We start from the raw sequence: 12,809 nt of genomic DNA, 5'->3' as shown, positions 1-12,809 counted from the left end.
TGCTGTGTGAATCTGAAAGCCTCTCAGTCTACAGACAGACAGGCCCTCTGAAAATTGCATGGTGCTGTGTGGATCTGAAAGCCTCTCAGTCTACAGGCAGACAGACAGGCCCTCTAATTGCATGGTGCTGTGTGGATCTGAAAGCCTCTCAGTCTACAGACAGACAGGCCCTCTAATTGCATGGTGCTGTGTGGATCTGAAAGCCTCTCAGTCTACAGGCAGACAGACAGGCCCTCTAATTGCATGGTGCTGTGTGGATCTGAAAGCCTCTCAGTCTACAGACAGACAGGCCCTCTAATTGCATGGTGCTGTGTGGATCTGAAAGCCTCTCAGTCTACAGACAGACAGGCCCTCTAATTGCATGGTGCTGTGTGGATCTGAAAGCCTCTCAGTCTACAGACAGACAGGCCCTCTAATTGCATGGTGCTGTGTGGATCTGAAAGCCTCTCAGTCTACAGACAGACAGGCCCTTTAATTGCATGGTGCTGTGTGGATCTGAAAGCCTCTCAGTCTACAGGCAGACAGACAGGCCCTCTAATTGCATGGTGCTGTGTGGATCTGAAAGCCTCTCAGTCTACAGACAGACAGGCCCTCTAATTGCATGGTGCTGTGTGGATCTGAAAGCCTCTCAGTCTACAGACAGACAGGCCTCTAATTGCATGGTGCTGTGTGGATCTGAAAGCCTCTCAGTCTACAGACAGACAGGCCCTCTAATTGCATGGTGCTGTGTGGATCTGAAAGCCTCTCAGTCTACAGACAGACAGGCCCTTTAATTGCATGGTGCTGTGTAGATCTGAAAGCCTCTCAGTCTATAGACAGACAGGCCCTCTAATTGCATGGTGCTGTGTGGATCTGAAAGCCTCTCAGTCTACAGACAGACAGGCCCTCTAATTGCATGGTGCTGTGTAGATCTGAAAGCCTCTCAGTCTACAGACAGACAGGCCCTCTAATTGCATGGTGCTGTGTGGATCTGAAAGCCTCTCAGTCTACAGACAGACAGGCCCTCTAATTGCATGGTGCTGTGTGGATCTGAAAGCCTCTCAGTCTACAGACAGACAGGCCCTCTAATTGCATGGTGCTGTGTGGATCTGAAAGCCTCTCAGTCTACAGACAGACAGGCCCTCTAATTGCATGGTGCTGTGTGGATCTGAAAGCCTCTCAGTCTACAGACAGACAGGCCCTCTAATTGCATGGTGCTGTGTGGATCTGAAAGCCTCTCAGTCTACAGGCAGACAGACAGGCCCTCTAATTGCATGGTGCTGTGTGGATCTGAAAGCCTCTCAGTCTACAGACAGACAGGCCCTCTAATTGCATGGTGCTGTGTGGATCTGAAAGCCTCTCAGTCTACAGGCAGACAGACAGGCCCTCTAATTGCATGGTGCTGTGTGATCTGAAAGCCTCTCAGTCTACAGACAGACAGGCCCTCTAATTGCATGGTGCTGTGTGGATCTGAAAGCCTCTCAGTCTACAGGCAGACAGACAGGCCCTCTAATTGCATGGTGCTGTGTGGATCTGAAAGCCTCTCAGTCTACAGGCAGACAGACAGGCCTCTAATTGCATGGTGCTGTGTGAATCTGAAAGCCTCTCAGTCTACAGGCAGACAGACAGGCCCTCTAATTGCATGGTGCTGTGTGGATCTGAAAGCCTCTCAGTCTACAGGCAGACAGACAGGCCCTCTAATTGTATGGTGCTGTGTGGATCTGAAAGACTCCCAGTCTACAGACAGACAGGCCCTCTAATTGCATGGTGCTGTGTGGATCTGAAAGCCTCTCAGTCTAGGCAGACAGACAGGCCCTCTAATTGCATGGTGCTGTGTGGATCTGAAAGCCTCTCAGTCTACAGGCAGACAGACAGGCCCTCTAATTGCATGGTGCTGTGTAGATCTGAAAGCCTCTCAGTCTACAGGCAGACAGACAGGCCCTCTAATTGCATGGTGCTGTGTGGATCTGAAAGCCTCTCAGTCTACAGGCAGACAGACAGGCCCTCTAATTGCATGGTGCTGTGTGGATCTGAAAGCCTCTCAGTCTACAGGCAGACAGACAGGCCCTCTAATTGCATGGTGCTGTGTGGATCTGAAAGCCTCTCAGTCTACAGACAGACAGGCCCTCTAATTGCATGGTGCTGTGTGGATCTGAAAGCCTCTCAGTCTACAGGCAGACAGACAGGCCCTCTAATTGCATGGTGCTGTGTGGATCTGAAAGCCTCTCAGTCTACAGACAGACAGGCCCTCTAATTGCATGGTGCTGTGTGGATCTGAAAGCCTCTCAGTCTACAGGCAGACAGACAGGCCCTCTAATTGCATGGTGCTGTGTGGATCTGAAAGCCTCTCAGTCTACAGGCAGACAGACAGGCCCTCTAATTGCATGGTGCTGTGTGGATCTGAAAGCCTCTCAGTCTACAGGCAGACAGACAGGCCTTCTAATTGCATGGTGCTGTGTGAATCTGAAAGCCTCTCAGTCTACAGGCAGACAGACAGGCCCTCTAATTGCATGGTGCTGTGTGGATCTGAAAGCCTCTCAGTCTACAGGCAGACAGACAGGCCCTCTAATTGTATGGTGCTGTGTGGATCTGAAAGACTCCCAGTCTATAGACAGACAGGCCCTCTAATTGCATGGTGCTGTGTGGATCTGAAAGCCTCTCAGTCTACAGACAGACAGGCCCTCTAATTGCATGGTGCTGTGTGGATCTGAAAGCCTCTCAGTCTACAGGCAGACAGACAGGCCCTCTAATTGCATGGTGCTGTGTGGATCTGAAAGCCTCTCAGTCTACAGGCAGACAGACAGGCCCTCTAATTGCATGGTGCTGTGTGGATCTGAAAGCCTCTCAGTCTACAGACAGACAGGCCCTCTAATTGCATGGTGCTGTGTGGATCTGAAAGCCTCTCAGTCTACAGGCAGACAGACAGGCCCTCTAATTGCATGGTGCTGTGTGGATCTGAAAGCCTCTCAGTCTACAGACAGACAGGCCCTCTAATTGCATGGTGCTGTGTGGATCTGAAAGCCTCTCAGTCTACAGGCAGACAGACAGGCCCTCTAATTGCATGGTGCTGTGTGGATCTGAAAGCCTCTCAGTCTACAGACAGACAGGCCCTCTAATTGCATGGTGCTGTGTGGATCTGAAAGCCTCTCAGTCTACAGGCAGACAGACAGGCCCTCTAATTGCATGGTGCTGTGTGGATCTGAAAGCCTCTCAGTCTACAGACAGACAGGCCCTCTAATTGCATGGTGCTGTGTGGATCTGAAAGCCTCTCAGTCTACAGGCAGACAGACAGGCCCTCTAATTGCATGGTGCTGTGTGGATCTGAAAGCCTCTCAGTCTAGGCAGACAGACAGGCCCTCTAATTGCATGGTGCTGTGTAGATCTGAAAGCCTCTCAGTCTACAGACAGACAGGCCCTCTAATTGCATGGTGCTGTGTGGATCTGAAAGCCTCTCAGTCTACAGCAGACAGACAGGCCCTCTAATTGCATGGTGCTGTGTGGATCTGAAAGCCTCTCAGTCTACAGGCAGACAGACAGGCCCTCTAATTGCATGGTGCTGTGTGGATCTGAAAGCCTCTCAGTCTACAGACAGACAGGCCCTCTAATTGCATGGTGCTGTGTGGATCTGAAAGCCTCTCAGTCTACAGGCAGACAGACAGGCCCTCTAATTGCATGGTGCTGTGTGGATCTGAAAGCCTCTCAGTCTACAGACAGACAGGCCCTCTAATTGCATGGTGCTGTGTGGATCTGAAAGCCTCTCAGTCTACAGGCAGACAGACAGGCCCTCTAATTGCATGGTGCTGTGTGGATCTGAAAGCCTCTCAGTCTACAGGCAGACAGACAGGCCCTCTAATTGCATGGTGCTGTGTGGATCTGAAAGCCTCTCAGTCTACAGGCAGACAGACAGGCCCTCTAATTGCATGGTGCTGTGTGGATCTGAAAGCCTCTCAGTCTACAGACAGACAGGCCCTCTAATTGCATGGTGCTGTGTGGATCTGAAAGCCTCTCAGTCTACAGGCAGACAGACAGGCCCTCTAATTGCATGGTGCTGTGTGGATCTGAAAGCCTCTCAGTCTACAGGCAGACAGACAGGCCCTCTAATTGCATGGTGCTGTGTGGATCTGAAAGCCTCTCAGTCTACACAGACAGACAGGCCCTCTAATTGCATGGTGCTGTGTGGATCTGAAAGCCTCTCAGTCTACAGGCAGACAGACAGGCCCTCTAATTGCATGGTGCTGTGTGGATCTGAAAGCCTCTCAGTCTACAGGCAGACAGACATGCCTCTAATTGCATGGTGCTGTGTGGATCTGAAAGCCTCTCAGTCTACAGACAGACAGGCCCTCTAATTGCATGGTGCTGTGTGGATCTGAAAGCCTCTCAGTCTACAGGCAGACAGACAGGCCCTCTAATTGCATGGTGCTGTGTGGATCTGAAAGCCTCTCAGTCTATAGACAGACAGGCCCTCTAATTGCATGGTGCTGTGTGGATCTGAAAGCCTCTCAGTCTACAGGCAGACAGACAGGCCCTCTAATTGCATGGTGCTGTGTGGATCTGAAAGCCTCTCAGTCTACAGCAGACAGACAGGCCCTCTAATTGCATGGTGCTGTGTGGATCTGAAAGCCTCTCAGTCTACAGGCAGACAGACAGGCCCTCTAATTGCATGGTGCTGTGTGGATCTGAAAGCCTCTCAGTCTACAGGCAGACAGGCCCTCTAATTGCATGGTGCTGTGTGGATCTGAAAGCCTCTCAGTCTACAGGCAGACAGACAGGCCCTCTAATTGCATGGTGCTGTGTGGATCTGAAAGCCTCTCAGTCTACAGACAGACAGGCCCTCTAATTGCATGGTGCTGTGTGGATCTGAAAGCCTCTCAGTCTACAGGCAGACAGACAGGCCCTCTAATTGCACGGTGCTGTGTGGATCTGAAAGCCTCTCAGTCTACAGACAGACAGGCCCTCTAATTGCATGGTGCTGTGTGGATCTGAAAGCCTCTCAGTCTACAGGCAGACAGACAGGCCCTCTAATTGCACGGTGCTGTGTGGATCTGAAAGCCTCTCAGTCTACAGACAGACAGGCCCTCTAATTGCATGGTGCTGTGTGGATCTGAAAGCCTCTCAGTCTACAGGCAGACAGACAGGCCCTCTAATTGCATGGTGCTGTGTGGATCTGAAAGCCTCTCAGTCTATAGACAGACAGGCCCTCTAATTGCATGGTGCTGTGTGGATCTGAAAGCCTCTCAGTCTACAGGCAGACAGACAGGCCCTCTAATTGCATGGTGCTGTGTGGATCTGAAAGCCTCTCAGTCTACAGGCAGACAGACAGGCCCTCTAATTGTATGGTGCTGTGTGGATCTGAAAGCCTCTCAGTCTACAGGCAGACAGACAGGCCCTCTAATTGCACGGTGCTGTGTGGATCTGAAAGCCTCTCAGTCTATAGACAGACAGGCCCTCTAATTGCATGGTGCTGTGTGGATCTGAAAGCCTCTCAGTCTACAGGCAGACAGACAGGCCCTCTAATTGTATGGTGCTGTGTGGATCTGAAAGACTCTCAGTCTATAGACAGACAGGCCCTCTAATTGCATGGTGCTGTGTGGATCTGAAAGCCTCTCAGTCTACAGACAGACAGGCCCTCTAATTGCATGGTGCTGTGTGGATCTGAAAGCCTCTCAGTCTACAGGCAGACAGACAGGCCCTCTAATTGCATGGTGCTGTGTGGATCTGAAAGCCTCTCAGTCTACAGGCAGACAGACAGGCCCTCTAATTGCACGGTGCTGTGTGGATCTGAAAGCCTCTCAGTCTACAGACAGACAGGCCCTCTAATTGCATGGTGCTGTGTGGATCTGAAAGCCTCTCAGTCTACAGGCAGACAGACAGGCCCTCTAATTGCACGGTGCTGTGTGGATCTGAAAGCCTCTCAGTCTATAGACAGACAGGCCCTCTAATTGCATGGTGCTGTGTGGATCTGAAAGCCTCTCAGTCTACAGGCAGACAGACAGGCCCTCTAATTGCATGGTGCTGTGTGGATCTGAAAGCCTCTCAGTCTACAGGCAGACAGGCCCTCTAATTGCATGGTGCTGTGTGGATCTGAAAGCCTCTCAGTCTACAGGCAGACAGACAGGCCCTCTAATTGCATGGTGCTGTGTGGATCTGAAAGCCTCTCAGTCTACAGGCAGACAGGCCCTCTAATTGCATGGTGCTGTGTGGATCTGAAAGCCTCTCAGTCTACAGGCAGACAGACAGGCCCTCTAATTGCATGGTGCTGTGTGGATCTGAAAGCCTCTCAGTCTACAGACAGACAGGCCCTCTAATTGCATGGTGCTGTGTGGATCTGAAAGCCTCTCAGTCTACAGGCAGACAGACAGGCCCTCTAATTGCACGGTGCTGTGTGGATCTGAAAGCCTCTCAGTCTATAGACAGACAGGCCCTCTAATTGCATGGTGCTGTGTGGATCTGAAAGCCTCTCAATCTACAGGCAGACAGACAGGCCCTCTAATTGCATGGTGCTGTGTGGATCTGAAAGCCTCTCAGTCTACAGGCAGACAGGCCCTCTAATTGCATGGTGCTGTGTGGATCTGAAAGCCTCTCAGTCTACAGGCAGACAGACAGGCCCTCTAATTGCATGGTGCTGTGTGGATCTGAAAGCCTCTCAAAATCAAATCAAATCAAAATCAAATCAAATTTTATTTGTCACATACACATGGTGCTGTTAAATGGATGTGAAATGCTTGTGCTTCAGTTCAATGCAGTGATAACCAACAAGTAATCTAACTAACAATTCCAAAACTACTGTCTTATACACAGTGTAAGGGGATGTGGAACATGTACATAAGGATATATGAATGAGTGATGGTACAGAGCAGCATACAGTAGATGGTATCGAGTACAGTATATACATATGAGATGAGTGTGTAGACAAAGTAAACAAAGTGGCATAGTTAAAGTGGCTAGTGATAATTGCATGGATGCTGTGATGATGTAGAGTACAGTATATACATATGCATATGAGATGAATAATGTAGGGTAAGTAACATTATATGGTAGCATTGTTTAAAGTGGCTAGTGATATATTTACATACATTCCCATCAATTGCATTATTAAAATGGCTGGAGTTGGGTCAGTGTCAATGACAGACAGGCCCAGCCACTCACTGTTAGTGGTGGCTGTTTAACAGTCTGATGGCCTTGAGATAGAAGCTGTTTTTCAGTCTCTCGGTCCGGTGCTTTGATGCACCTGTACTGACCTCGCCTTCTGGATGATAGCAGGGTGAACAGGCAGTGGTTCTGGGTGGTTGATGTCCTTGATGATCTTTATGGCCTTCCTGTAACAACGGGTGGTGTAGGTGTCCTGGAGGGCAGGTAGTTTGCCCCCGGTGATGCGTTGTGCAGTCCTCACTACCCTCTGAGAGCCTTACGGTTGAGGGCGGAGCAGTTGCCTACCAGGCGGTGATACAGCCCGCCAGGATGGTGCTGATTGTGCATCTGTAGAAGTTTGTGAGTGCTTTTGGTGACAAGCCAAATTTCTTCAGCCTCCTGAGGTTGAATAGGCGCTGCTGTGCCTTCTTCACGACGCTGTCAGTGAGTGGACCAATTCAGTTTGTCTGTGATGTGTATGCCGAGGAACTTAAAACAGCTACCCTCTCCACTACTGTTCCATCGATGTGTATAGGGGGTGTTCCCTCTGCTGTTTCCTGAAGTCCACAATCATCTCCTTAGTTTTGTTGACGTTGAGTGTGAGGTTATTTTCCTGACACCACACTCCAGGGCCCTTACCTCCTCCCTGTAGGCCGTCTCGTCGTTGTTGGTAATCAAGCCTACCACTGTTGTGTCGTCCGCAAACTTGATGATTGAGTTGGAGGCGTGAAAGCCACGCAGTCGTGGGTGAACAGGGAGTACAGGAGAGGGCTCAGAACGCACCCTGTGTGGGGCCCCAGTGTTGAGGATCAGCAGGGAGGAGATGTTGTTGATCTGAAAGCCCTCACCACCTGGGGGCGGCCCGTCAGGAAGTCCAGTACCCAGTTGCACAGGCGGGTCGAGACCCAGGGTCTCGAGCTTGATGACGATTGAGGGTACTATGGTGTTGAATGCCGAGCTGTAGTCGATGAACAGCATTCTCACATAGGTATTCCTCTTGTCCAGGTGGGTTAGGGCAGTGTGCAGTGTGGTTGAGATTGCATCGTCTGTGGACCTATTTGTGGCGGTAAGCAAATTGGAGTGGGTCTAGGGTGTCAGGTAGGATGGAGGTGATATGGTCCTGTGACTAGTCTCTCAAAGCACTTCATGATGACGGAAGTGAGTGCAGGGGCGGTAGTCGTTTAGCTCAGTTACCTTAGCTTTCTTGGGAACAGGAACAATGGTGGCCCTCTTGAAGCATGTGGGAACAGCAGACTGGTATAGGGATTGATTGAATATGTCCGTAAACACACCGGCCAGCTGGTCTGCGCATGCTCTGAGGGTGCTGCTGGGGATGCCGTCTGGGCCTGCAGCCTTGCGAGGGTTAACACGTTTAAATGTCTTACTCACCTCGGCTGCAGTGAAGGAGAGACCGCATGTTTCCGTTGCAGGCCGTGTCAGTGGCACTGTATTGTCCTCAAAGCGGGCAAAAAGTTATTTAGTCTGCCTGGGAGCAAGACATCCTGGTCCGTGACTGGGCTGGATTTCATCTTGTAGTCCGTGATTGACTGTAGACCCTGCCACATGCCTCTTGTGCTGGGCCATTGAATTGAGATTCCACTTTGTCTCTGTACTGACGCTTAGCTTGTTTAATAGCCTTGCGGAGGGAATAGCTGCACTGTTTGTATTCAGTCATGTTGCCAGACACCTTGCCCTGATTAAAAGCAGTGGTTGAAAGACTTTCAGTTTCACGACGAATGCTGCCATCAATCCATGGTTTCTGGTTAGGGAATGTTTTTATCGTTCTATGGGAACGACATCTTCGACGCACGTTCTAATGAACTCGCACTGTGAATCAGCGTATCGTCAATATTCCCATCTGACAGGCAGACAAACATGTCCCAGTCCACGTGATGGAAGCAGTCTTGGAGTGTAGAGTCAGCTTGGTCTGACCAGCGTTGGACAGACCTCAGCGTGGGAGCCTCTTGTTTTAATTTCTGCCTGTAGGCAGGGATCAGCAAAATGGAGTCATGGTCAGCTTTTCCGAAAGGGGGCGGGGCAGGGCCTTATAGCCTCTCGGAAGTTAGAGTAACAATGATCCAAGGTTTTACCACCCCTGGTTGCAATCGATATGCTGATAAAATTTAGGGAGTCTTGTTTTCAGATTGGCTTTGTTAAAATCCCCAGCTACAATGAATGCAGCCTCCGGATAAATGTTTTCCAGTTTGCAAAGAGTTAAATAAAGTTGCTCAGAGCCATCGATGTGTCTGCTTGGGGGATATATACGGCTGTGATTATAATCGAAGAGAATTCTCTTGGAAGATAATGCGGTCTACATTTGATTGTGAGGAATTCTAAATCAGGTGAACAGAAGGATTTGAGTTCCTGTATGTTTCCTTCATCACACCATGTCCCGTTAGTCATGAGGCATACGCCCCCGCCACTCTTCTTACCAGAGAGATGTTTGTTTCTGTCGGCGCGATGCGTGGAGAAACCCGTTGGCTGCACCGCCCTGGATAGCGTCTTCCCAGTAAGCCATGTTTCCGTAAAGCAGAGAACGTTGCAGTCTCTGATGTCCCTCTGGAATGCCACCCTTGCTCGGATTTCATCAACCTTGTTGTCGAGAGACTGGACATTGGCAAGAAGAATACTGGGAAGTGGTGCGCAATGTGCCCTTTTTCGGAGTCTGACCAGAACACCGCCGCGTTTCCCTCTTTTCGTAGTCGTTTCCTTGGGTCGCTGCAAGTTATCCATTCCGTATGTCCTGTTTGTAAGGCAGAACACAGGATCCACGCCGCGGAAAACATATTCTTGGTCGTACTGATGGTGAGTTGACGCTGATCTTATATTCAGTAGTTCTTCTCGACTGTATGTAATGAAACCTAAGATGACCTGGGGTACTAATGTAAGAAATAACACGTAAAAAAACAAAAAACTGCATAGTTTCCTAGGAACGCGAAGCGAGGCGGCCATCTCAGTCGGCGCCGGAAGTCTACAGGCAGACAGGCCCTCTAATTGCATGGTGCTGTGTGGATCTGAAAGCCTCTCAGTCTACAGGCAGACAGACAGGCCCTCTAATTGCACGGTGCTGTGTGGATCTGAAAGCCTCTCAGTCTATAGACAGACAGGCCCTCTAATTGCATGGTGCTGTGTGGATCTGAAAGCCTCTCAGTCTACAGGCAGACAGGCCCTCTAATTGCATGGTGCTGTGTGGATCTGAAAGCCTCTCAGTCTACAGGCAGACAGACAGGCCCTCTAATTGCACGGTGCTGTGTGGATCTGAAAGCCTCTCAGTCTATAGACAGACAGGCCCTCTAATTGCATGGTGCTGTGTGGATCTGAAAGCCTCTCAGTCTACAGGCAGACAGACAGGCCCTCTAATTGCATGGTGCTGTGTGGATCTGAAAGCCTCTCAGTCTACAGGCAGACAGACAGGCCCTCTAATTGTATGGTGCTGTGTGGATCTGAAAGCCTCTCAGTCTACAGGCAGACAGACAGGCCCTCTAATTGCATGGTGCTGTGTGGATCTGAAAGCCTCTCAGTCTACAGGCAGACAGACAGGCCCTCTAATTGTATGGTGCTGTGTGGATGTGAAAGACTCTCAGTCTACAGACAGACAGGCCCTCTAATTGCATGGTGCTGTGTGGATCTGAAAGCCTCTCAGTCTACAGGCAGACAGACAGGCCCTCTAATTGTATGGTGCTGTGTGGATGTGAAAGACTCTCAGTCTATAGACAGACAGGCCCTCTAATTGCATGGTGCTGTTTGGATCTGAAAGCCTCTCAGTCTACAGGCAGACAGACAGGCCCTCTAATTGCATGGTGCTGTGTGGATCTGAAAGCCTCTCAGTCTACAGGCAGACAGACAGGCCCTCTAATTGTATGGTGCTGTGTGGATCTGAAAGCCTCTCAGTCTACAGGCAGACAGACAGGCCCTCTAATTGCATGGTGCTGTGTGGATCTGAAAGCCTCTCAGTCTACAGGCAGACAGACAGGCCCTCTAATTGTATGGTGCTGTGTGGATGTGAAAGACTCTCAGTCTACAGACAGACAGGCCCTCTAATTGCATGGTGCTGTGTGGATCTGAAAGCCTCTCAGTCTACAGGCAGACAGACAGGCCCTCTAATTGCATGGTGCTGTGTGGATCTGAAAGCCTCTCAGTCTACAGGCAGACAGACAGGCCCTCTAATTGCACGGTGCTGTGTGGATCTGAAAGCCTCTCAGTCTACAGACAGACAGGCCCTCTAATTGCATGGTGCTGTGTGGATCTGAAAGCCTCTCAGTCTACAGGCAGACAGACAGGCCCTCTAATTGCATGGTGCTGTGTGGATCTGAAAGCCTCTCAGTCTACAGGCAGACAGACAGGCCCTCTAATTGCATGGTGCTGTGTGGATCTGAAAGCCTCTCAGTCTACAGACAGACAGGCCCTCTAATTGCATGGTGCTGTGTGGATCTGAAAGCCTCTCAGTCTACAGACAGACAGGCCCTCTAATTGCATGGTGCTGTGTGGATCTGAAAGCCTCTCAGTCTCTCTCTTTCACCTGGGAATATGCTGTATGTGTGCTGGGGATGTTCGATGTTAATGTGCTATTTCACAGGTTATCCCTGTTATGGCCCTGTGTGTATAAGACAGTAGTTTTGGAATTGTTAGTTAGATTACTTGTTGGTTATTACTGCATTGTCGGATTTAGAAGCACCAGCATTTCGCTACACTCGCATTAACATCTGGTCAACATGTGTATGTGACAAATAAAACATTTGATTTGATTTATATCCCTGTTATATCCCTGTTTTAGCTCTGTTATATCCCTGTTATATCTCTGTTATATCCCTGTTATATCCCTGTTTTAGCTCTGTTATATCCCTGTTATATCTCTGTTATATCCCTGTTATATCCCTGTTTCAGCTCTGTTATATCCCTGTTATATCTCTGTTTTAGCCCTGTTATATCCCTGTTTTAGCTCTGTTATATCTCTGTTTTAGCTCTGTTATATCTCTGTTATATCTCCGTTTTAGCTCTGTTATATCTCTGTTATATCTCTGTTATATCACTGTTTTAGCCCTGTTATATCTCTGTTTTAGCTCTGTTATATCCCTGTTTTAGCTCTGTTATATCTCTGTTATATCCCTGTTATATCCCTGTTTTAGCCCTGTTATATCTCTGTTATATCCCTGTTATATCCCTGTTTTAGCTCTGTTATATCACTGTTTTAGCCCTGTTATATCCCTGTTTTAGCCCTGTTATATCTCTGTTATATCCCTGTTATATCCCTGTTTTAGCTCTGTTATATCCCTGTTATATCCCTGTTATATCTCTGTTATATCACTGTTTTAGCCCTGTTATATCTCTGTTATATCCCTGTTTTAGCTCTGTTATATCCCTGTTATATCCCTGTTTTAGCCTGTTATATCCCTGTTATATCTCTGTTATATCCCTGTTATATCTCTGTTATATCCCTGTTATATCTCTGTTATATCCCTGTTATATCCCTGTTTTAGCCCTGTTATATCTCTGTTATATCTCTGTTATATCCCTGTTATATCTCTGTTATATCCCTGTTATATCTCTGTTATATCCCTGTTTTAGCTCTGTTATATCCCTGTTATATCTCTGTTATATCTCTGTTTTAGCCCTGTTATATCCCTGTTTTAGCTCTGTTATATCTCTGTTTTAGCTCTGTTATATGTCTATTATATCTCTGTTTTAGCTCTGTTATATCTCTG

At 48.9% G+C, this 12,809-nt stretch overlaps 1 protein-coding gene across 3 annotated transcripts in view; it reads right to left on the bottom strand.

Moving 5' to 3' along the window:
* Positions 1-12,809, bottom strand: part of robo1 (roundabout, axon guidance receptor, homolog 1 (Drosophila)) — a 476,268-nt gene that overhangs the window by 232,089 nt on the left and 231,370 nt on the right. The gene's annotated exons all lie outside the window — the stretch shown is intronic.

This window comes from Oncorhynchus keta, chromosome 18, assembly GCF_023373465.1.
Source record: "Oncorhynchus keta strain PuntledgeMale-10-30-2019 chromosome 18, Oket_V2, whole genome shotgun sequence".
NCBI lineage: Eukaryota > Metazoa > Chordata > Actinopteri > Salmoniformes > Salmonidae > Oncorhynchus > Oncorhynchus keta.
The sequence above is the reverse complement of the archived record's forward strand: the minus strand, read 5'-3'. Positions and strand labels throughout refer to the sequence as shown.